At 34.6% G+C, this 22,149-nt stretch overlaps 1 long non-coding RNA gene and 1 other non-coding gene across 2 annotated transcripts in view; one reads left to right on the plus strand and one right to left on the minus strand.

Moving 5' to 3' along the window:
* The window catches only part of LOC111091776, a 140,413-nt gene that overhangs the window by 2,547 nt on the left and 115,717 nt on the right, over nucleotides 1-22,149 (plus strand). The window lies entirely within an intron of this gene.
* Nucleotides 2,559-2,661, minus strand: LOC119865287. The gene has a single exon (XR_005376662.1). It is a non-coding gene; the product is annotated as a U6 spliceosomal RNA (small nuclear RNA).

Genomic DNA, 22,149 nt, shown 5'->3' on the forward strand with positions numbered 1-22,149 from the left:
TCACAATCACACTACATACATTTCAAGTGAAGAGCCTATTATTTTATTAGGTCTGCTATCTTCAGGTTTTGTTTGCTCCTCTTTTTTTGTTGGTATAAGGTTAAGACACCGATTTGGTATTTGAGAGACAAAAACATCATCTGCTTGGATTGAGAGTCAGAGATTGTATAAAATTAAGAGAGAACTTTGGATCCCTGGAATCCTACTAGCAAGAAGGACTCTGAGAGATCTATCAGTTCTGTCCTTGGCTAATCCCATTCCCTGGCTTCAATTCTTGAGATCAACCAAGAAAGAATTCAGAACCAAACTCTTAAGCAAGCAAGCAAGGAAGCATGTATAGCTGGTAAAGCAAAAGTACACTCTGGAGGTTGGAGAGTGGGCAGGCCTAGAGGTGACGATGACATGGGGGCCTGGGTCATCTTTTCTTTTTATGTTTGAATAGGTTATGGGTTATAGTCGGGGTATAGTCTCTGACTAAGGTTGCCTCCAATCATTTTAGGGACTCTTCCTACTGGTTGGTAAAGGAAGTTTTCGGCCCTATACAGTGCTTTTTGGAATGGTCATGGCAGCCATCCTCCACCATGGGGGTCAGAACTTCGAAGTATAGATTACTGTAGGGCCACAGTCATAAGAGAGAGTGCATGCATATTCCCCACATTGTCTCCCAGCTGTTTGAAACTTCTTAACAGTCACAAAAACCATGTTCCCTGCTCACATCTAGTTAACTGCCTAGTCTATCAGTTGCAGATGTGTGTTATGTTTCATGAAAATAAGAAAAGAAAAAAGGAAACATGACTAAGAGGATGTTACCCAGAACCTTGAGGGCTGAATTGAAATTCATAAAAAATTATTCCCTGGCCTGAAACCTACTCTAAGAGCTGCCTATATTTGTCTGATTGGATGTTACAATTTCTATGAACTAGTTTCTCCCTTTGTCTTCCCAATGTTTCTTTCTCTCTTTTTCTTTCTTTCTTTCTTTCTTTCTTTCTTTCTTTCTTTCTTTCTTTCTTTCTTTCTTTCTTTCTTCTTTTCTTCTTTCTTTTTTTTTTACTAGAATACCTGTAGTGACCACCTTATGACTATCCCAGTATTATATATGTTGGGTGTTTTGGTGGAGGAAATGGAGGCAGGTTGCTTATCTCTTTTACTTTCTCAGATCTATAGATTTGGAGAAGTTGGACTTGAGGGGCTGTACTTAAGCAACTACATTTGGATTGCCTTATTTATACCTAGTCTTGATTTAGATGCTGTGCTTATGGACTTTGAATTAATGCTATAAGGATGAGACTCCAGGTAATTTGGAGGAGATAGAGTACATTTTACATAGTAGAAATAAATGACTCATTGGAGACCTAATGGAAGACTCTGGTAGGCAGGCTCTAGGATGACCTCCAAAGAACTCTCTCTCTTCATTCATGCTCTGATGTAATTTCCTTCACTAAATGTGGGCTGTAAGTTTGTACTTGCTTCTAATAAACAAAATATGGCAGAAGTAATGGGATGTCATATCTGGCATCAGGTTTTTAAAAGAAACTTCCATCTTGGGAATCCTTTTTTGTTTCTCTCCTGCTCTCACTTTAGTTGTCTCTATCTCTTACTCTGCTTTGGAGAAAGAAAGGTTGTCACAGTGTCTGTATTCCCGTGGAACTGACCACATGGCAAGAACCTGTTGTCTTAAGCCAACAGCCATGTGAGTGTGCTTAGAAGCAGCTCCTCCTCCATATGAGCCTAAAATCAATGCAGTCTCGATAACATCTTGATTGCAGTTTTGTGAAATACCCTTAGTTAAATTCATTCAACTACATTGTTCCCAAATTGTTGCCCTACAGAAACAGTAAGATAATAGGTGGTCTGTGCTTGCAGCTGCTAAGTTTTGGGCTAATTTGTTACACAGCAATGAATTATGAATACATTGGGTTATGAAATGTCTTACTAAACCTCAGCTCTGGCTTCTGTAAATTATTTTAAATAACAAAAGAGAGAGAAAATGGCATGTTATGGCTCCCGGAAATTATGGTTCTCTTTAACTGTAATGCATTGCTTTTGCTAAAACATAGAAAGTGGGTATATTCATTCATTACCCATGACACATATACTAAAGCAATATTTTTATTTGTAAATACTGCAACAAGTTTTAAACATATTATCTAAGAATCTGTTCAGTGTTGATAAAGCTGGTCTTCAGTTGTCCCAGAGGGGATTTTAGAAAAGAATAAGATTCAAACACAAATAAATTACTTAGTAATAATATATATTACTTAATTTTATGTGTATATATATATGTATACAATATATCAACATATATACTTTATGAGACCAAAATAATAAGATAATCAAATCCTCAGCCTAAATTCATTGGTCATTTGAGAGACTGAATTTCATTGTTCTGTCTCGAAATTTAGAATACTATTTTTTCACTGTGAAGTTACACATAAAAAATGGATCAATTATACCAATGATATTTTAAAATCATTGTAGCCTTGGCTACAAAATAAAATGCACCCCCAAATCTGATTAAATTAATATAAAAGTTTAATTGACATTTCTTATGTTATTTTTTTAATATGAAACACTTCTTGGATTTGTGTGTCATCCTTGTTCAAGGCCCTTACAAATCTTCTCTGTCTAGTTCCAGTGTTAGTGTATGTGCTGTTATAACAAGATGTTAATTTTTGTTCCAACAGAATCTTTATTCCTAAAGGAATTAATAAAGAATATAATAAAAATATACTATCACTAATTTGAAATTGAATTATTTGCTACTTTGGTTTTATAGCTACAGTGCTAAATGGGAATATTAGTAATGTATGTATTATTTGCCTATTTACTATTTTATAATTTGTTTTTCCACTCTTCTTATTTTTTTTGTGCCTGGAACTTAGAAGATAGATATGTGTATATCTTTTTTTTTTTTTTTTTTTGGTCCCAGAATGTGTTCTTAAATTATTGTCTCTTATTATAATACTCTGCTTCTTATTGATTTAATATTTTTTACTGGGCAAGTTGGCTATATCAATAAATCTTTAGACTCAGTTATAACATTAATAGAAAGATATAAGTATAAATACAGTTAGTGCCTTCTTAGTGCTAAGTAAATAACCATCATATACATAGGCAATATCCTTGAGGCCAAGAATCATAGAGTCAAGGAAATTAAACAATTAAGCAAAGATTGTGATTAAGTGTCAGGGGAATAAGTTAAATAGAAAGGATTTAACACTATTGATGATGGATTATAAAATTTAAGTGAGTTATAGAAAGAAGTGAAGACAGGATGTGAGAAGACAGAACAATGGTGAGGTAAATGGATTAGAGAGATTGACAAAGTCAAAATATTGTGAGTAAGGATCTTGATTTTAGCACAAATTTGCTATGGTAACTGTGTAACTGGAAGAGGTACCCAAATAAGGAAAGGCTTCTTATTTATGAAAGAGGGCTTCTTCGTCATGCTAATACCTATAGGGAGATTTAGAATTGTTCTGTGAATCAGAGAAGGGGAGTGTGTGTTTGTTTCAACATTCTAGGAAAAATCAGAGCATATATCACTACATCATACCCCCACTAGCTTGCAGTAGTGAAAGATAGAATGTGTGGCCATGATACCATGTGATTTATGTATATGATACCATCTTTCTAGAACTAAATTCCCTTGGTTTAAAAAAGATTTTTTTTTTTTTTTTTTTTTTTGCTTTTTGTCAATTAGCCTTCTATTTTCATTTCAGTATTCTGAATTGTATACTCTCATGTTCCATGGTCCTTCTCACAACTTCCATTATGCTCTCTAAAGCTCTTGATCAGTAACCACTTAGTTCTCATTAACTTAGAATAAAGTGGACAATAGGGCCAATTCTTGTCTGGCCTTCTTCTGCACCTCTAATGTTACTTCACTCTCTCCCCAGCTCATTATGTCCCCATCATTGGTTCTCTGACTGACTCTATATCATACTATCTTCTTTCCTATTTCAGGTACTTTTCATTTGATTTCCCTTATGCCTAAAAACGCATCTCCTGGCTCTTTGGTGATCAACTCCTTCCATTCCTTTGGGTCATGATTTAGGTTATCTCTACAGAAAGTCATTCCTTACCTCTTGTCACCTTAATTTGCAGCCTGTCATACTCAATATTATTATCTATTGAATTTTCTTACTAATTCCCATTTGACAGAGTTGGCTTTGTTGTGTAGTGTGTGCCTTGTTAATTGTTTGTATGTCTCATTGATAATGAGTATAAAACTTAAATGTTTAATGCAAAAATTGCTTTCAATATACCATTAGCAAACATTTCTGTATTGTCCATTCTGTGTGAAGTAGTAGCCATTGAATAGTATAAGATATTTAATTTCTTTTCCACAGTTAGTCACCAAAAAAGAAAAACAAAGTAAAAACAATTTAATACATGAAAAGCAATATTGCATTAAACATTTCTTAACGGTTCTGAGACAGCTAATATATTCCTGAAACTTAGATTATTATAAATGAGTCATTTTCAGCAGGGGAACATTCTTATTTTTCTGCAAATTAAAGTCTTTTATTCATGATACCATTATTTTTAGGATTCTTAACATTGTGTATTTTGTTCTTCTCTTTCTACAAAGGCAAAGAAATGGGCACTATAAAAGGAACAATCGTATGTTCTGATCCCTTATAATCATTCAAACAAGCTAATCATTAACATGTGCCTTTTCAAGCCTTGAATCTCCAAACCCACAAACTTTGAGGTAGAAAAATGAAATAATTAGACTTGGTTTCTGTAAATGGAATACATATTATGGGCTACATTGCTCAGTGCTTTGTACTATCTCATTCTATGCCATTTAATTCTTGGTTTGAACTAACAATGTTGTAATTACTAATAATGATAAGAAGATAAAGAAAACATGAAGATAAAGTAAAAGATGAAGAAACAACTTTAACTGTAGTTTGAGAGATAGGATGTGCCTGGAAGGTTATACCCACCTGGGGTATTGTTAGCTGAGGACTAACCTGGTGCAGTAGGGTGAAAATTCAGCTCATTTGCCTTCAGGACAATATATAAGGCCTAATTTATATTCTAGAACTTTCTTCTGGGATAAGGCCATGCTTAGCCAGAAATTACACCTTTCTTGGTTTCTTTACCTTCCCAACCTGCTTCCTCCATTTCTTTCTGGTTTCTCCTGGGAACACTTTCTAGATAAATCATTTGCTTAATAATCCTCATCCTAGTCTCCTTTGGGGAAAATTGAATAAAGACATTAAGTTTCTCATCTCTATAGTTGGAATGTAGTCTTTAATTCAAAGGCTGTGGTGAGGGTTAAGTGAATTAGTACATACAAAACACTTTTAACAATAACACATATAATGTGATAAAGATGTATTAGTATATATATCATAAAATACTGAAAAATACGTGTTCAATTAATACAACAAATAATGTGTTGAATGCTTACTACATAGTGTATACATCGTATGCATCAGAAAACAAGTAATCAATTATCCCATATTTACTTTCACATATGTTTAATCTATATATAGAGATAATTAAGCCAATATTAATAAATGAAATCTAGTCAATATGATGACATTAGCACATAGTATGTGCTAATGGTTTTCTAAAAAGTAATATAGAAGAGGCTTTTTGGACACAAATCTCAGTCAAGCTAATCAAAGAAGAGATTTGTCAAAAAGACTAAGTAGGGAATATGTAATCCAAAAAGCGTGAAAAATGGGATGCTGAGTGGCTCATTAGGGTTAAGTGTCAGTTTGGCTTAGGTCATAACCTCAGGGTCCTGGATGGAGCCCCACATTGGGCTTCAAGCTCTGATTGTTGTCTGCTTCTTCCTTCCCCTCTCCCTCTGCCCATCGCTCCCACAGCTTGTGCTGTCTCTCTGTCAAATAAATAAAATCTTAAAAAAAAAGCATGAAGGATAATGCGGAGTGAAATAGAGACAATATATACAACTTTTGAAAGATTTGGAGGAGTTTTATAAATTATTATCATTTTAATTAAGTACAGATGTGTGTCTGTGTGTTTGTCTATAAATGTACGTTAAAGTATGTGTGTGTCTACTGGGGAGTGTATTTGTGTGTGTGTGTGTGTGTGTGAGAGAGAGAGAGAGAGAGAGTGAGAGAGGGAGAAGGTATACACATATGTCTGTGTTGACATGTATTTTGGGGACTAGAATAGCATTGAGGCTGAAGAGATAGGCAGAAGCTGTGTTAGCATTCTCTGCTATATTCAAGAGCTCATACTTCATCTTAAAGGCAATGTCAAGTCAACGATGGATTTTAGTAGGGGAATGGAATGTTAGAAAGACAGGTTTGGCAACTGTGTTAAGAATGGAATTGAGGGCAAAGATGGTAAATAGGTTTTCAACTCATATGCCAACTCTGATCAATTGGTAGTGGCTGCCTGGAGTACTTCTTGAGGATTTTTGAGGTCTTGTCCATGCTAAGTAGGAAAGAACTCCATGATTGATTATCAATGTCTTTCATTTATTTCTCACGTCCTAACCCTTTCTTTATTGAACCGATCTTTACCGTGCATATCTGTTATAAATATCAGATGTAGATCAGCTGATATCATCACAAAAAAAAAAAATGCTTCCAACCTCGGAAATACAATAACATTTTTACTTGTCTTAGAAAAAAGTATATGGGTTGGCACAGACATTAACACATAGATATATTAAAATTATTAACTTACTGATTTCAATTAATTTGTAAAAATATTTGGAAACAGAGCTCTAGGAATCTATATTTGTAGAATCAGAATAAAAAGAAAACCAAACACATAAATAAAAGGAAAGTTTTAAGACTGAAAACTATGAGATTATTGTGGTTTAAGTATAGAGACTTTGCCAAAACTTTCTCCCCTTCTACTTCAGTTAGACTAAATACTCCTCTCTCTCTCTCTCTCTCTCTCTCTCTTTTTTTTTTTTTTTTTTTTTTTTAGATTTTATTTATTCAATCATGAGAGACAGAGAGAGGCAGAGATACAGGCAGAGGGAGAAGCAGGCCCCATGTAGGGAGCCCGATGTGGGACTCCATCCCGGGACTCCAGGATCACGCCCTGGTCAGAAGGCAGACGCTAAACTGCTGAACCACCCAGGGATCCCTGACCCTTCTTGTTATGTGTTTTACATATTACCCTGCTGATTTAGACTAAATCGACTAAATGTTATAAAAGATTCCAGAGCCAGCTTTAAATAATAAATACTCTCTCATAGTGCAAGGAATAAAGCATTTGGAACCAGACAAGTCTGCTTTAGAATTCTGACTTTGTCATTTACCAACATTTGGATCTCAGGCAAGTTTTCTTTGGTGTGTCTCCTCTCTAAACATATAGTACTAACTTAATAAAGTTTTTATGAGGCTCAAATTCAATATTATGTATGCACAAAAAATGCAATTGATGGAATAGTGTAATAACACGTGACGAGCTTTTAAAATATAGTTCCTATATTACATTATATTAATTATTTTTAAAAAGCCTAAATTAATTTTTAAATCATTCACATGCTAAGAAATGTTTAAAAACAAAAAAATCCATAAAATGCTCATTTATTTTTAGTCCATCATATAGCAAAATGTTAGATATTGGGGTCACAAGTTTAAAAATTTATGGTTCACCTAATAATAAGCTAATAGTACAAACAGAAATATGTGTGCCTCACTCTCCATTAAACAAATTGCAACTGGAGTAAGATTTCATAAGAACTTCATAAGAGAAAATCACATAGTGAATATTAAATATAAATTTAACTGTAAATTGATTTTTATAGAACTATTCTGAATTGCTTTTATAGCACATGGTTATTGATACATGAATTCTGAGTTGAAACATGGCTTCAAATACTATTGCAATTTCCAAGATGCCCACACAGGAGCTCATATGTGGCAATAAATAGATCTTTTCACTTTTTAATGGCTAATAATCATCCTTCTAAATGACATCTTCATTGATGGCTATCATTTTAATTATGAATCGTGTTTGATTCTTTTAAAAAGGATAATGTTGGGAATGGAACTAATGATCTCACATACATTAACGATTTTCATCGTGCTTCATGTAACTTAAGAGAACACTGAGTTGAAGTGTAGTCAATTTGAAGTATGTTGTTTCTTTCTACTCCATCAGGTACTGCATTCACATGACCCCAGGGTCTGGAGTTTTAAAACCTGGGAAATAGAGCAAAACTTGTCAAGAAAATGGCCCCTACAGCAGTCAAAGACTTGGAAAAATATTGCTCTAAAAACTGGTGTTCTTGGCCCAATAATAAATATACAGTGATTTTAATAGAAATAATCCAATATGAAATAATTCTTCTAATATGGACTCTCATGTTATAAAAAATTCAATTTTTCAGGAAGCGTTTCTTTTCATTTTAAAGAATATCACACTTAATGGATCACCATTTAATACACCATTAGTGCATCATTGTTCAATTATGAAGACCAAACGACTAGAGAAATGATCCATTTTATAAATTCTTACTATATTTAGAATTAAAATCTGTTGTTTTGTGATCTCTCACAACTTTATGTCACACATTATCATCTTCTTTTCATTTAGTAGAAGCATGGGGAAAGAAAATGTACTATCCAGTCATGGTTGAGTTTCTTTATGTTTCACTTCAGTTTTCTGGGCATTACTAGTAGCTTTTATTTCACAGTTGTTTCTTGTTTAAGTCTCACGCAAGATGACAACAGCATGGGGCAAATCATTTTTGGCTTAATTTGAAATGCTGTTTTCAGGGTATTTTAACAGCGGCAATTCTCGTATGAGCAAGTAAAGATCATAAATGTTATCTGTATCTCCCCAGATAAACTACAAATAGAAAAACAAACACACAACAGAATTTGTAAAGTGATAAAAGAATTTAGTATGTCTTAGCCATACCAGTAGAGTTTGAACATGGATAAAATCTGTATATATGAAATTTGACATACTCTTAAAAAGAACAAAGTAAAAACAAGGAAAATAAAAATGCTTACAAATCAGACAAACTCTACAACGGAAATCCGATCTAAACTTATGCTATTCAGGTGAAATACATGCTAACTGTCAAAAAGTTAACAATTTCAAACTCATTGCTCTATGCCTGTGTCCATGTGTGTGCATGTGTGTGTGCATGTGTATGCATTTGTGTATGTGTGTTGGAGAAGGAGTATTCTTAAAAAGAAACAATGAAAAACAAAGAAACAATGAAAGTTATCTGGTTAACTTACTGAAAAAAGTACTAAAATTATTTCAATAAAAATAGATTGATGTAAACTGGGGAACAGCAATTGTGCCTTATAGCTTCTTATATCTTTCACCTCAAGCAAATGACCATCCCTTTGGTGGCTAACAGTGAGAATGAACAGATAGGATGGCCAATCCACTCTCATTTAACCACAGTCTACCACAAAGATTGTCAATCTTAATTTTAATATTGTTTTAAATATTTGAAAAAAGGTTATATTGAGCAGATATCATTTTTTCTAATATCATTTGAGATAATAATAAATCTCCCATTTGTCAAGTTTTAGGTGCAAATCCTTATTCATTTCATCACTATTTATAAATTGTTATAACTTTTTACATCTGGTATAATCTCTGAGACCTGTCTATATTTACTGATATCTGATTTAGAGTGAGTACTTGAAGGTCACAAGCAGTATTTTCATCTCTTCACCATCTCAAATTAACATTGTTAGTGAACTTTTTGCCTGTGGAATTATAATGAGACTGCATGCGGGCTTTTCTATATCATCTCTAGATAAATTCTAACCATCAAACTATAAATGAGGCTATCTTTTCACTAGATCTATATCCTATTCTTATATAACTTAAGTCTGAGATTACATCTACTTTTCTAAGAAGCCATCAAATTATACTGACAATTCATATTGTTTGTTTTAAATAAAAAACCAACCTTTTTCACATGAAGAAATCAGGTTACATTTTCTTTTTCTGTATATATGAAGTTGATGTTTCTGAAACTCATTGCAAAAAATTATGTTTAAGTCAAATGAAAATTAAAATTTTGTTTGAGAAGATAACCCAAGGCACATAAGTATTTAAAATTCATTTATTTATAAAAACAAGGGGCACTATTTTCTAACTTTATGTATTAATGAAATTATTCTGCTGAGACAGAGGTGAATGAATTTGTAAGAGTTACAATACTTTCAGAGATATTGTTTGAGAGTCAGGCACGTATAAAAAAGTGATAAGGAACCACCAGCTGAAGTATATCAGCTCTTATTAATTCTTACTAAATTGTCTTTTATTTGTTTGGTTTTTTTTTTTTTTTTTGGTGTTGAATTTGTAAATACTTCTCTTATCCATCATTTGCCTTAATGCATACTACTTCACTCCTATACATTCTATACATTTTCTTCCAACAAAAGTGGGACCGACTATTGTCCATATCAGTAAAAGTGGGACCGGCTATTGTCCATATCAGTATGGTAGTTACGTGAACAAATATAAGCTCAGATAAATTAGATTTGATTTCCATGAGTTTGCCATTATAATGATATAGTGAATATTTGCAGTCAAAACAGTTATTTCTAAAAATCAAATAGAGTATAAATTCTCTAATAAAAGTAAGTTTTAAAAACAGTAATCTTTTGTGGGGAAGTAAAGAAGAAACAGATCTAAATTAATCATGAAAAAAAAAAAATCTAGTCCTAAAAGTTTGGTTGTGATTGGGTGGCATTAAGATTTAAAAGCTTAAAATGGAGTTTTGTTTTGTTGTGTTCGTTTTTTCCTTATGAAAATAGTTCTTAATTTGTATTTCTATATCTAAATATAACTTTTGAAACTTATTGTAACAAGTTATTTTGAAGAAGGATTTGTATCCTGTCCTCTCTTACTTTTTGTGGGTCCAGTAATGCATCTTACCTTAAGACAGATCTAATCAGCAATGTTATTGTATCTCCTCTGACTTCTCATTTGAACTTAACATTTTTTCCCCCAAGATTCACAGATATTAGTTTTTGTTTTTCTACATGTCTCATGTAGCTTTTTCAGTATTTATCTATTTTTATAGTGTTCTCAGCTTACTTTGCCAATCCCTTTAAATCTATTAATAGATTGTTTCTATATTAATTCTTTATCTAATAACCATGTTTCCAGAAACAATGCATGTTTCTGAAATATATCTTACTAATTAATAAATGATTTGTTGTGCTTAAATCAATATTAAAATAAAGATACATATGTCTAGGAGAATAAAAGAAGCCTGCTTAGGGCAGCATTCCAAAATCAAATTCTAAGTTCATTTTTTTTACTTATTAAGAGTAAAAAGAATAAACTCTCTAAAAGAGAGAATTAAATGATATAGCTAAATACAAATGCAAATTAAAGCTTTGCTTATACACCATATCTTATCTATATGATTGGCAAACATTCAAAAGTTTGCAAAAATACTTTGTTGCCAAGGCTACAGAAAAACAAGAACTCATACATTTTTGTTGGGAAAGCAAAATGGTACAACCTTATGGAAGGGATTTGGCAAATTACATATGCATTTCCCCTTTTACACTGAGATCTCATTTTGAGAAATCTATTCTAAAATACACTGGCAAAAATCCAAATATATACATATGCAAGTATATCTTAATGCAATATTGTCTGCTATTTTAAATAGTGCGTTGTGGATACAACTTACTGTCCATCAATGGATTGAATAAATGATGGTACCACACAACAGTGGGGTCCCACATGGGGACTTTATCATTGTAAAGAGTAATAATTTATATTTCTATATGCTTTTATGACATAATATCTGGGATTAGTCATTTTAGAAATAAAAATAGAGTAATCAAAGTGTGCGTAAGATGTGGCAAGGTTATCAATTTATTGTCTCTCAGCTCCTAATCAATACTTCTTTGTCTAGAGCAATATCCTCTTCCTAAAAATCTCTTCTCTACAGCTCTCCAAAATGTTCAGCTTTGTCAAGAGAAAGCACTAGAGTGACACTCTAAGGAGACAGAGGTAGGAGGCCATTTCTTTTCCCAGTTCTGGTCCTGCTTCCAGTTTTCCTTGTGTTAAGTATGGTTGCTGAGGTCCACTGATGCTCATCTTGTAAGAATAAATTCAGATTAAAAATGAGGCTTAATTATCCTTGCTAAAAATAAGGAAAGAGACTCCCATCCTCTTTCTCTTTTATAATATGTTTATTTTTGAAGACTTGTACATTTTTTCTTTGCCCCTTTAAATTGTATTCAAAGGGTGAGAGTATCCCAGGAAACTGGGAACCATCAGGTCAACGTCCGGGAGCCACCTTTGGAAATCCAAGACGTCAGCCATATCTCCCAGTTTCCTGGTTCTAAGTTGCAACCTAACCTTTCTCCTGTCATAAAGATACAAGAAATTACTTTTTTTCTTTTAAAAGCATTTAGCAAAACAAGTGGCTACTCCAATTACAACTGATTTAGAATAAGCTATAGTTAACAAATAGTGGGGTCGAGTCCTCTTAATCAAGGATTTTTTTCTGAAAAAAAAAAATATTTACAATATAATGTATCAATGGGCTATATACAAGGGTAAGATTTTCTAGTGTTGTTGCAATCTCTTTAGGAAATGCTGTGATGCACATCACATTATGGCTTAATATTCTTTCAATAATAAAACTGGTTTTATTTCCCTTCTGCTTTTTCCCTTCTACTTTTCTTGGGTGGCAGGAGATTTTGTTTTCAGTTAGATTTCCCCAACAATATTAGTTGGCCTCACAGACTTTCCCGACACAAAGGTGCTTTTATGGGTAGATTTTATTCAAGTTCAAGGGACATTTTTCTACCTACCCCTAGGGCCCCATGTAAAAAACATTTCTGCCTACAACCTCAGGCCACAGTCTCTCAGTCAGTGGGCCCTTTCTTTGAGCAAGCTCCTACCACCACTGAGACAATGACTTCCCTACCTAACAACTGCTTCTTATTATCTGCATTAACTCTTTCCTTAGCGAGTAGCCCCATTCATGGCAGCCATGGCCGTACTCTCCATCAACTCTCCCAATCTAGTGACCACATCTTGAGACCTGGTATGTCCATCCTACACCTTGCGACAACTGGGGGTGACTCCAACAGCATAGCTCCAGCTTGCACTCTCAGGCAACTTGCTTTGAGACATCAGTAGGGCTATTGGCTTCTGAGTTGTTCTAATCCTCTTCAAAGAAATTTAAGTCGGTCTTTGGGTGGGTTTCTTTTCTCACCACTCTCCCTTACTCTACAGATAGTAGCTTTTTGTTTGTATTCACTAATTTTAAATCTCTTTGAGTATTGCCTTACCTCTTTATGTAGTCATCCACCTTTGTCTAATTGAACACTCTTTATATTAAAAATTCCTTTCTCAAAGTAAGAGCTTTCTCCAACCCGTGATTGGATCTGACTGATAGAGTTGACACTGGGAATGATTCTGGCAGACAGCCTCTCTATGATGGGTTGAATTGGGTTTTAATATAGTGTTGTGCTCCTTGTAAATTATTACTGGGAAGCTGGTAATGCATAGCATGCAATGGCTTCTCATTTGTCAAGTCATCACATGTGGTCAATCATGATAAAATTCTAACTGAAGCAGATACCTTGAGAGCTCAAGAGGCTGCTCCACTTGACTGTTATGGAGGTTATTATAGACCACTGTCTGACTGTGGTGTTACATCCATCCCTTTGAATTCACTGCTTACAGAAAGAAAATGACCAGCTCAAGTCTTATCTCTCAGTTTAAATCCAGTCTGAAAACTAAAGAACTTCTGTGATAGCCATAAAATGATGTTATTTCTTGTATCATCATAACCAATATTGCTAAAAAGAAATCCACTATTTAATTGTGTGCAGCAGAAATACAACATCAGCTGGATTCACAGCCTCAACAAGTTTCCCATGTGACAAAGTAGGGTGTAGGTTAGGAAAAATAAGGGGCCCTGAAACTTGGAATGGAAACTTTGGACTCAGATGAAACTGATGATTTTGGACCCTAGTTTACACAGCCTTCCTTGCTAGTGGCAGTATCATCATGCCCTCTCATTTCTTCTCTGCAAGTTACCTTTCTATACTTGAAAACCTGCAACATGTGTCCCCACCTCCCCCCACCCCCCCCCCACCCTGGGGAGATGCCTTGCAACAGCATGTTCATTCTTCTCAAGCCTCTCACAGTCACATTCTATTACCATGAGACTCTTCCTCCTGCCCCTCCCTACCAGATAAACAGAAGCACTGCTGTGTCCTTGGTGAAACTGCAAGTGTTAATGTCATGATAAATGTATTTTAAAAATCATTGGTTGTAATATTTACTAAACTCAATGTATGTCATCTGTTTGGTCCACACGTAAGTCAGAGAATGAGTAAAACTGAATTATTTCAGACTTAATCTGGTTTTAACTCTTGTTGCAACTGCTGTTTTGATGTAGTATCTTTATTGGGCAATTCATCACTCCTGGCACTTGGTATGCAGCTATTGGTTTGGCTAATACTGGCCTCCCCATATCAGTATGTAAAAATTATGAGATGCAATTTTCCCTTACCTAATAGGGCCAACAGTGCTGCTTCACAACAGTCTCAGGGAAATGTCAATTCTGTTCTCTGCCATATTGTTGTCTGTAAATCATTTTATTTTTTTTCACATTCCACTGCTCATTACTGATTGCATAATTTTGATTGGATCTAATGAGAGTAGGAAGTACTTGAATATCTTAGTATGACATATTCCAACTATAGGAGAGATTGACAAACTCAATCTTTTATAAATAAAGTTTTATTGGAACAAAACTATAATCATTTGTTTACATAATGTCTTTGGTTATTTTTATACTAAAACAATGGAGTAGTTGTGACAGATGTCATATCTACCACATATTTTAAAATATTTATTAATATGTCCTTTACAGAAAAAGGTTCCCAGCCCTTGAAATAGAGGGTAGGAGATAAACACAACAAAATCTTAGGGGCTTGCTACCTAAATGAAGCCTTGTTACCTAAAAGAACCCTTTTGGGGGTTCAGTGGTCTGAAACATGCCAAGACATTCCCTCTAAGGTGAAGAAAAGTTGCTGTACCTTGCAGCATAATACATGGTAAGCTTTTTTGGATTGAAGGCAACCTCTGCCACATTTGAATGTGAGAAGAGATATGTGGGTGAATCTCTTAGAATAGTCACAGACTTTAAAGATATTTGAATGCCCACCAAAGAGCATCCACTGAATCAGAGAATTTTAGTAATCATAAAGACAAATAATATGCTCTGGGATGTGAGTCATACTTTTTCCCCAAATATCTTAAGTGCTTGTTGAATTGGCTCATAAACAAAGTGGCCATGTTGGTAGAAAGGAGTCTAGTAATGGTTTTCACAACATAGACTTACCTCTTACCACTACTGTTCAGCTACAGATCTACCAAGAGCAGAGTCCAACATTGAGCCCATTATATGGAACTATTACCCAGAAAACTAGCCAGCAACCTAGTGGCTGATTACATTGGATCTCTTCCATTATTAAGAGACAGAGATTTATCTTCACTAGAATAGATGCATATTCTAGATTTGGTTTTGCCTTCTTTGCCTGTAATGGTTCTGCTGGCACTGCCATCCATGCACATCCAAAGTGCTTATCTATCATTATGATACTATACAGAACATAGTTTCTGGTTAAGAAATTACTTTTATAGAAAAGGAAGAAAAGCAATGAGGTTACATCCATTAAATTAATTGATCTTAATACAAATCGCATTAATTAGAACTATCTGAGTGAATGTCTTAATTCAGACTCAGTTATGACACCTCTCAGGACACAACACTGAATCGATGGGGCTTTGACTCACAAATAAGGATATGCTTTCAACGAAGGACTGCAATATGGTGCAGTCTTCCTCACAGTCTGAATGTGTGGGTCTGAGAATTAAGGAATAGAAATATATGAAGATCTTCCATTATTCCTAATAACCCATTCAGAAAGGTTTTGCTTCCCATACCAATGACTTTTACCTCTGATAGTTTGGAAATCTTAGTTCTCACTTGGGCAATGTTTCCACTAATGAATACAAGGATGATACCATTGAACTGGAAGATGAGATCAGTACCTAGTCATTTTGAGGTCCTTACACCACTAAATAAACATGTCTAAAAAAGGATGTCTCTACTGGTCAGAATAATTAATTTTGATTATCCAGGAAAAATTGGATTACTGCTGTATGATGAACACAGGGAAGAATATGTCTGGAGACCAGAGGATTCTTTGAGGCACATCCTAGCACTTCCATTACCATAGGAAAAATCAGCAGGAAGCTACAGAATCCAAAGTAAGGCAGAAATTCTAAAGCCAGACCATTCAAAAATGAAGATTTATGTAACTTTACAAAGTAAAGAACTCAGACCATTTGAAGATTTTACCAATGTCAAGGGAAATATGGAATGCATGGTAGAAGAAAGAAGTAATAGCTATAGACTATGGCCTCAAAATGATGATGACCTTAGGGGCTTTGTATATTTTCTCCTTGCTTGTAATGTGTATATGTATGTGCGTGCATATACAAAATTTTATTCCTTCTGCTTTTTTCCATTTTTACTTTACATATAATTTTTGTTAGCTTCCACAATTAAATCTTGTCAATTTCTCCTAAATTTCTGATGAAGTACTAATGAACATTTGGTTATCCATGTTCAATAATACTTTGACAGGGATGCCTGGGTGGCTCAGTGGTTGGGTGCCTGCTTTCGGCTCAGGTCGTGATCCCAGAACCTGGGATCGAGTCCCACATCAGGCTCCCTGCAAGGAGCCTACTTCTCCCTCTACCTACACCTCTGCCTCTCTCACTCAGTCTTTGTTTCCCATGAATAAATAAATAAATCTTTAAAAAATAATACTTTGACAGAAATTGAATAATGTAACTGGAGATGAATACAATTACTACTGAGACTTTTTTGTCTCCATATTTTGAGAAGAAAGTGAAATAATCTATACTTGAAAGAGAAATGGCTACATCCAGGTTTCAAGAATATATATGTGGAAGGTGAATGGCCAAAAGAGTGGACCATGTCAGTTTCTATTTGTTTCAAATCCATCATTTTCCCATGTTTTATGATACTGATGCTGGACCTACAAATAAATTTTCTTTGTTAGGCTTTGTTATTAGAGTGTTGTTTTGTTTATTGGGATGCTACTGTAACTCAAAAACCTTGATAAAGAGAGAATAGTAAGGAACTACTCTTCTCTGCAACCCTGACCTCTTCCTCTCTCTCGACCCTGATGTATATCTAACCTGCTTTAAGATGATTAGAGGTAAACCAAAGATACATTGCCCACAATCAGAACTGAAAACCATATATATTGCTCCATGTACTCTGAGTAAATTTGGAGAGGAGAAGAAATAAAACTTTCATGTCTGTTTTAGATGCAGGCAACAAAGTTACAATCCTGCCTTGTACCATGGGTGCCCAGATTCAGTGGCTGAAGTTTGGGTAAATTTCACAGTGGGGAAGGGTGACTAAGATGAACTGGTATGGGAGATCCTTTAGGATATACTATTGTTGCTTCTACATCTGAGTGCATAATAGAAATTAATGGGTTACATGTTTGAACTTCATTCTACCATGAGTACTGGAGAGTATTATTATTTTTTAAGACTTTTATTTATTTATTCATGACGGGGGGGGGGGGGAAGCAGGCTCCATGCAAGGAGCCTGACATGGGACTCGATCCCCGGTCTCCAGGATCACACCCTGGCGCTAAACCGCTGAGCTACCGAGGCTGCCCATATTATCTTGATAATGAAGAGTTTCATAGAGAAGTGTTAGTGAAACAAATCTTTTTGGCATTTTCTCCCCAGTGGGCCAGTCAGAATTTAGCATGAGTGCCTCTATCTCTGATGTCATTAACATCTCACTCTATAGATGATGTCCTGTTAGTTGACAAGTCAAAAGCTTCAGCTGCATCAGTCCTGACTGCATTGTTATCAGATCTCTACCAGCAGAGATAAGTAATAATCCCTGACACAATTCAGAGGCCTGAGCACTAAATATAATTCCTTGGGATTATGCGGGCATATTTACAATACTTGACTTTTCTGGCAGTCCAAAAAAGCCTGTTACAATCTGAATGGTATTTTCTTTAACTTTTGAAGCATCTATCAGAAACAAAAGGATGGCCGTGGATCCTGTATGTCCTCCACAAAATACCTGTCAATGCCTCAGGATGTTTTTCTCACTCTCATCCTCTTGGCTGTTTCTCTGTCTTTTCATGGGAAAATGAATGCCATTTGGTTGGTGGTTTGGGTGAGTTAGGCAGCTTAGAATAACTATCCCTCCAAAAATAAGAACTAAACTCAATTATTCAATTGAGCTGGAAACCCTAGAATTTACCATTTGTGAGGTTGTGTTGGACGTACTCTTGACTTGTGCCTCTTAGCAGATGTAAGTACAGCTTTCAAGGCCCCAACAGTTGTAACCAACACTTTCTTTTTCTGGGCCTCTGGAACTGCTTCTTCTCTGGAGTCAATCCTAGGAATTAGTTTATTTCCTTCCTAAGATTGTGACATACACTTACAAGTGATTATGAAACATTTGCAAATATTTAAACATTACTAGTAGGTCATGTGGCCCTTACATGACTAGGATGATTTCTCTGAAATGAGCCTAAACACGGTTCCTGGTGAACTTTTCTTTGAGAAATTCTGGTGCTTGGAGTCCTGTGGAAGATAGCCTTAATTAATTAAGTTCTCTGTGAGATATATAGAACAGATTTGATCTCAACCACTGTTGATCATATTATTCAGAATGCCCAATAGCAGTTTACACATGAGAAAATTCAACTGAAGCCAAGAGTTGTAAAAGCAATAGGTGATTATTATGGGGAGACACTTGGGCCTCTTACATTTCTGCATGTCTTGTGAACAAAGACACAAACTTCTGTTTTGCTTGTTTTGTTTTACTATCTTTCTGTTATATTTGTATGATGAACAATCTTGGAAAATATAGTGTCTATTTCAGAACAAATAACACATATTCTTACTCGCCATTATAGAGGATTCAGAATCTTTATGCTCTGAGTTCATCTTCTGTAATGTAACAACCTGTGGGTACAACTATCTTTCTTGGCTGATCACTGTTGCCCCTGCAGGACTCAGGTTCAAGCAGAACTGAGGCAAATATGCTAATGTTCATGGTTTTTTGCTATGCCATCAGTAATAATGTCATTTACCTTTGACTCAGGCGTCATCTCTTTAATCAACATCCATAATATTGTGGCAAGCTAATGCATTGGTTTGCAAGCAGGATAAATATTTGGACCCATTACATTTCTTGAAATTCCTATTCTTTTTCCCTATCTTACTTATTTTTTTCTCTTAGATTTTATCATACAACGTATTTTGCTTCTTTATCTTGCTTTCCCCTCCCAAATTTCTTCCTGGAATATGCAATCCATTAAATTAGGGATTTTTATCTGTTTGATTCACTGATGCAGTCTTAGTTCTTAGAAAAGTATCTGATACATACTGGGTGATGTATAAATATTTATTCATTGAGTGAATAAACTCTATAACAGCACATATAATAATAATCTTCTCAATAACAATTAAATTTTTTAAACTACCAGAACAAACTAATATGATCTACACACAAAGAGTAAAAAAAGAAATAGCCTTTTTTTGAACAGAAAAATAAAAAAAATACATAGTCTACAATAGAAATCAAAATACTTTTGAAACAGAACTGAATTTCAATGAAGTACTATCAGTTTTTGTTCCCACTTAAGGTTCCCATAATAAAACCTTCTAGATAAAGCAAGTGTAAATTACAAATAAATCAGTGACTTCCATTCTCATAAAGATATATTTATTTATTGAAATATGTAGCTACATAAATAAGTGTGACAATAATGGACATAGAAAGTCAAATCAGAAATCAAATGAAAATCACACCTGGGTGGTTCAGCCATTGAGCGTCTGCCTTGGTCTCAGGGCGTGATCCTGGGGTTGCGGGATTGAGTCCTGCCTGTATCGGGCCTCCCACAGGGAGCTTGCTTCTCCCTCTGCCTGTGTCTCTGCCTCTCTGTCTGTGTTTCTTATAAATAAATAAATAAAATCTTAAAAAAGAAAACAGGGGGAATCCAAAGATTACCTACCATGACAGAATCTTAATGGAAAGACCTGGAATTTTCTAACAGTGTATATGACCCCAAGAGGCAATCTGTCTAATTTTGAACAGGAGAATTAGCAAGTCTACGTGAGTAAGAAAAATAAGCCAAGTATCCTAATACAGTCTTCTTTGGTAATATAAATAATAATTTGATTTCCTTTGATCTGCATTCTTAATTGATCAACCAAAATTATTTTTTCCATTTTTTTAGGTGAGAGAATTATTATTTATTAGCTTTCAAATAATCTACCCATATCACATTCAGCAGTCTTTTTCCGAAGAATCTAAGGATAGGTAAACATGAGAACATTTATTAATAAACTCTACCTCATAATTGGTTAAATATAAAACATAAAGGTAAAATCAATGCAAAAATAACTAAAGCTTGTATAAAAATGATTTTTAAATATGTATATCTTTATTTTTAATTTTTTAAAAAGACCTTATTTATTTGGGAGAGAGAGAAAGAGAACACAGGAGCTGGATGGATGGAGAGGGAGAGAGAATCTGAAGCAGACTCTGCACTGAACATAGAGACCCACTAGGGGTTTGATCTTAAGACTGTGAGATCATGACCTGAGCTGAAACCAAGAGTCCAATGTTTAACTGACTGAGCCACTCAGACACCCCAAAAGACATACACAGTTAAAAACGAAGAATAGAAGGGAACTCCTTTAGCTTAGTAAAGGGGATCTTAAAAATGTAGAGCTAAGGTCATCCAGAGTGATCAAACTTTAAAAACATTTCCATTCAGCTTAGTGGGAACAAAAACTGATATACCTTAGTCATTTCACAATACAGTAGAAATCAGCTAATTCCATAAGACAAGAAAAGGGAAATTAGGATCATGATTATTGGCAAGACAGAAATGAAAATGTCATTTGCGGAAAATATAACTGCCTAAATGTATAAAATTGCAATTACTAAATAAAAAATATTATAGAATCCCTTTTTGATCCATCATCTGTGGTGGAACCTCTGCCAAGATGCAGATTTTCATGAAAAAATCTTATGGGGAAGACCATCATTCTTAAGGTTGAACCCCCAAATACAATAGAAAATGTAAAGACCAAGATCCAGGACAAGGAAGGAATTTCTCTTGATTAGCAGACACTGATTTTTGCAAGCAACTGGAAGATGGATGTATTTGACTGCAACATTCCATAGGAGTCCACTCTTTTTTCTTGTGTTGAGACTTCCTGGTGGTGCTAAGAAAAGGAAGAATAAGTCTTACTCCAATCCCAAGAAAAATGAGGCTAAGAAGAAGGTTAAGCTGGCTGTTCTGAAATACTTAAAGTGGACAAGAATGACAAAATCAGTTGCCTTTGTGGGGAGAGCCCTTCAAATGAATGTGGTGCTAGAGATTTTATGGCTCATGGCTTTGACAGACATTATTGTGGTGAATGTCTGACCTATTGTTTAAACAAACTGGAAGACAAGGAATTTATACAGGTTAATAAAAGATATTAACTAAAAAAATATGCAATACAATAAATTTTCCATCAACAATAACACAAGCTTCTTAGAAAAAAATCAAATTAGGAGACATTGATGGAGAAATTGCAAATAACACTTTAAAAAGAATCTTAGAGGAGAGATTGTCCATATAAAGGATGACAATATTCAAAGTTATGAACAGATCAGTATATCCAAACTTTTAAAAACATTCCAATAAAAACTCCAATGCTACTTTTCCACAACACTTAGAGAAAAATGTATCTTAAAATAAGTAAAGGACATACAAACCTGAGAGAAACAAGATAATTTTTTTAAAAATTTAAAAATTTTAAAACATGTGGAAATTTTCCACATCTAATAGCAAGATATCATAATGCTATGATACTTTGACTTCAAAAATATAATAAACTACGTGTCTGAAAACCCTCCTGCTACTAAAACCTAGTAGTACTGGCATAAGAAATACTGGACAGAGCAAATAACCTTCAAAGTGCATATCTAAGCAAATTAGAAGGTAAGAGCTGATATAGATATAGGAACCTAAAATAAAGCTTTACTTAACCCAGAGGGTTAGGGATCACTGGGGACATGATTTGTATTGT

The sequence above is a fragment of the Canis lupus genome, chromosome 22, assembly GCF_011100685.1.
Source record: "Canis lupus familiaris isolate Mischka breed German Shepherd chromosome 22, alternate assembly UU_Cfam_GSD_1.0, whole genome shotgun sequence".
NCBI lineage: Eukaryota > Metazoa > Chordata > Mammalia > Carnivora > Canidae > Canis > Canis lupus.